The sequence below is a fragment of the Ptychodera flava genome, chromosome 3 (assembly GCF_041260155.1).
Source record: "Ptychodera flava strain L36383 chromosome 3, AS_Pfla_20210202, whole genome shotgun sequence".
NCBI lineage: Eukaryota > Metazoa > Hemichordata > Enteropneusta > Ptychoderidae > Ptychodera > Ptychodera flava.
In genome coordinates, this window is record NC_091930.1 from 41164463 (window position 1) to 41169290 (window position 4828).

Consider the following 4828-nt stretch of genomic DNA (forward strand, 5'->3'; position numbering starts at 1 on the left):
TCCCTGCTTGATCGTTCTGCTTTCTTGAGAACAACCGTGATGGTACTATGCGTATGGAAATGAGTATTCCTTCTATGTATATTATTTGTGAAAGATAAAAAACATTCAATTTGATTTCAATTTCAACCTGTGCCAATGCCATGACATTTAAAATGGTGGTTTCTTTGTCTGAAACCGTTTGATTGGTTGAACCCAGAATTCGAATGGACCACGCTACAAACAAAACCCCCGGGGGGTAACTCCATGGCTAATAGTACGGGGGGGGGGGCCTCCGCACGAACATGGAAACCCAAAACTGTTGTGATACCAGTTTTGAGCAAAAAAAACCTACCCTTTCTGATACCTAGTTGTGGAAACGCAGCTATCTCTTGGCGGGGTAGCGTGAGTTGCTATGTGAGTGGCGGGGTTGACCTTTGACCCGCATAGCAACTCACGCTACGCCGCCGCCAACAGATAGCTGCGTCTCCACAGCTATCTGATACCATACAATACCATACTCGCCTTGCGTACCAGGGGTACCAACAGTCAAACCGACAGATCGGAAATATCGATGGTAGATCTGGGATGTAGATACATGGGTTTCCAGTGTTGACAGCATGATTTTTTAACAAATGTCAGTTTGTGTTTAAAACCGGACCCTTTCTCATACCAACACCTCGTGAAAAGTATACCCTTTCTGATACCAAACAGTGCAAAAAAAATGACCCCTTTCGCGCGGACCCTCCCCGTATAGCCATCTATGGGAGTTACCCCCCGGGACAAAACCACGTTAACAAACGTGCATACACGTTGAATCACGTGTATTCCCCCTTACGCGTTTTAACACATGGGTTTGTTTGTATCGCCATTATGTGATCTCTTTGGCATATTGACGCTGTAGAACGGTTATTTTGTTGCTGGAGTAAAACTATTTTACATAACAAACAAGTTCTTGGCAATGGTCATTTTATAGAGAAGCACGCTGTGCTCAAGAATACTGACGTATGTCAATGTCAGTGATGTAAGAATAGTGACAATCTGCGGCTCACGTCCACGTCCGTCTATATAATCCAACCGAGAGCGTTCAGATCAGAAGGGAGCCAAATTCATGACGTCCCTGGTCCCTGTGTGTTCCTTGTCACAGAAACACAACGTTGTGGCATCTTGATTATTATTCAGGCAAGTTATTTTAGCCACCCAGGTATCTACTCTCAGATTGTTAGTTACCTTGCTCGCGCAATCATAGTATTGTGAAGATTTTAGCAGTACAGCGCGCAAGTGGACGTGCACTGAGTTGGGTTGTCGATATGCGGGAAGCAATTTACTAAGTGAATGCTTAGATTTCATTGCAGCGCGACACAAATCTTGAGAGAACAAGGGTTATAAGCCCCTATCGGTATACCTTCAGTTGCAACGTCTTATCTCCCCGAGGAAAAAACCATAACGACAACAACAAACAAACAAACCAATAAACAAACAAACAAAACGGGGAACTTGGCTTCGTTGTTTACTGGGCATCAAACAGCTTGCTGCGTGTCAACCCTCGATCATTAACGCCTACGCTCGATCATTATCAGCAGGCTCCAGGGTCCATGACAACATGACGATATATACAGTTATGTCAAGTTTCGTTAGCCAGCAGCTTTTTGACTTGGCTCGCTCGGACAGGAGTTCCGGAACGTTTGCTCCTTGGTTGTCACTTCAGAAAATAAAAGATGTTGATGACGTGGAATATCGTCTTCTGAATGATACATTAACAAATACTACTGGATCCCAAGATGTCTGACACTGAAGGTGTTCACGTTTGCTTGTGTACTACGGGAAAGTACTGGATTTAAGGCATGCGGAACATTGATGTAAGCGGTGATTGGAACACGGAAGAAGGAAGTACAATGGGAAACTACGTATCATATTCCTCCATTCACATGATATTCTTGGGAAATATCAAATCTACTTTTCTTTGTAGTGTAGTCTGTTTCACCTCGTTGGACGTGCTAGGTGCATGAGCCGAAAACCAATCAAAGGCTATTCTTTTTGCGCAAAAGCATTATTCATTTTATTTGGACATTTCCAAATTCTTAATTGCTACAATTATGCCGTCAACATTTTCTGTGGACTTGTCAAATACTGAAATTTGCAGATACGACCTTGCTGCACTGACGTGAAGAGTTATTATATCTAACGGCCTGAATCGCTACTCGAACGGCGTAGATCAGGACAAATGAAAAATCAGTATTACCAACATGTCGTTATTCAACGAGAAATATAAAGACGACACTGGAACTGACAAGTGACGATGTCAAACTTTGAACTTGTTTATTGACGCTGTGTAGAAAGCTTTGCGTCATTTTGATTCCGGAGTTGAACCATTTTCCATCGCAAACCAATACTTGCAAATTGAAGTTCTACAAAGAAACACATGGTGTGCTGAAAAAGGCGGATGTATGTCAAGGAAAGTGAAGTAACAATCGTCAGCTGACAGCGCATCCGTGTATAAAATCCAACTTACAGGACAAGTGTGTTCAGATCAGAAGAGAGCCCAATCTGACGTCCCCGTGTGTTCCTAGCCGAACTTGAAGAAACAGAACATCGTGGCACCTTTGAGTATTATTTTGGTAAGTCTATTTCATCTAGCTGTCTCAGTATCTATATCCGTATAGTTCTAATCTGCAGGGGATACTTTGCTTACACACTAATAGTTTTGTGAAGAGTTTGCTGTACGTTGAGAAAGTTTCGCAGTACAGCGAACAAAGGGAAAGTACACTGCAACCAGTTGGGATGTCCATATGGAACAATCAATCTGTCAAGCAAATGCTGAAAATTAATAACAGCGCGACAAAACTCTTGACTTAGCTTGGTTAATAAGTTCCTGTCAATATCTCTTGCAATGTTCTTATCTGCGGAAGAAAAAACAAAAAACAAAAAAAAAGAACAAACAAACAAAACACAAAAAAGCAAAAGGAAAACAAAAAAAGGAACTTGAATCTGTAGTTTACGGCGCACCAGTCAGCTGCTGAGTATGTTATCTTCGCTTGATGTCCATGCATTCTTTCCCCTTACATGTGAACCAATACAGCTACATGCACTGATTTCTAGCTAGGTAGTGCTATTCACATAGAGAGAACAATGTGCAGCGACATGTTAATGGCGGAATGTTACAATTAAGTTAATAGCTATGCACGATTTAAGATAAATGAGATCCATTTTGATTGTACTAGTTTTAATAAGCAACACGACTTGGAAACCAACACCGGATAAATATAATCATATCCAATCAAAGTAAATCATAAGCAGGTCCATGAGACATTTTTTTAAAACATTAAGCTGGACAACCCTGATGCACCAATGAGCGGTGATAGCATGTATTTGGAATGGGTAAGCGAACTCTGCTAGCATGCCACATCCACCGGACCTGGTTCCACATTGACAGATTTTGTGAGTGATACAATGTAACTCTTTGAGTGCTGTAACTTTCCCATGCAAACTTTTAGTGCAATATGCAAGTACTTTTCATGAATTTTTCGATAATTCTTTTGATAATTTGGACTAAACGGACGGCAATTTTCCCTAGCTACAGTTTTTAATCAAAAGTTTGGGAAAAATCTGAAAAAAAATGTTTGTACCGAAAAAAAATTGTCTCTGTTATATTTTTAAAGGTGACAAAAATTGGCTTTGGCACTAGTAGTAAAGAAAGCGTGGACAACTGGGATGAAGTAAGAATTTTTACACCCATTTTATTCATTTATCTACATGAAGCGAAGGAAATTTAACCATCCATGTAACTAAAGTGTGACCCTGACCTATATACGAACTCACGCATGCGCAACAGGGGTTTGACGCAACAGTGCATTGTCCTGAACTAAGTGGGGCCTGCTGACTCACACACAACATGTTTATACATGTACGGGAAATTCCGTGTGAGTCAACCGGAACATCAAACTAGCCTATATAAAGGAGCTTTTTTTTACACTCGTTGTCAGTCCGGCCGGCCGGTTGCGGAGTCTAGCTGATGTTGAACATGAAGTTCCTATCGGGGCGAACTTGTTCACCCGATAGATAAAATTTTAGTAATTTCCTCTGAACTTAAAATGTGACGAAAGACCATTACTTCAAATAATATGAGACGTTTCAGATGAATGGTACTGATATCTAAAGTGTTCACTCTTTTATCTTTACGTACAAATGTAGTTCCTAAGTCGTTCTCTATTCTATTCCCACCAACAAAACATTCAATACTCATTTCCCCTCCCCGATCTTTATCAATACTTATGATAATATCACAAGTTGTTCTGTTATCTGTTTTCATAGCATAATATCCAACCAAATCGTCAAATTCATCTCCAGTAGCTAACTTTACACATCTAATGAGAACTGTACCATGTTGAAGTATTTTCATATTATCAGTCATCTGTTGATTTACTGTCTGTAAAGTGAGAACAGCTGCCTCATCACCGACACTTTAAGACCCAGTTTCTTTAAAGTTGTGTCCCAAAATAATCTTACTGGAACTCCGCTAGCTGTATACGAGCATAATTCTCCCCTCGTTTATCCACCTTCTTAGTGTATTATCTGCCTTCATTATTGTATTAAGAGGACTAATTTTAAGATGAATTGGTATACCAAGAAGTGCAATGTATGGATTTGTAGGAGTAAGCCAACTACGAAAATCTAACAATTTATATTTGTTTACATTGCTATCAAAATAAATCACATTCGGAGTTCCTGGTGGTTCAGCAACACCTCCTGCAATTTCACTACCCAATATATCTAAGATGTTACGCGGCACATTATAAGGCATGAATTTCTGACTAACCGAATCCCATGTCAGAGCAAAAGGAGTAGAATCATT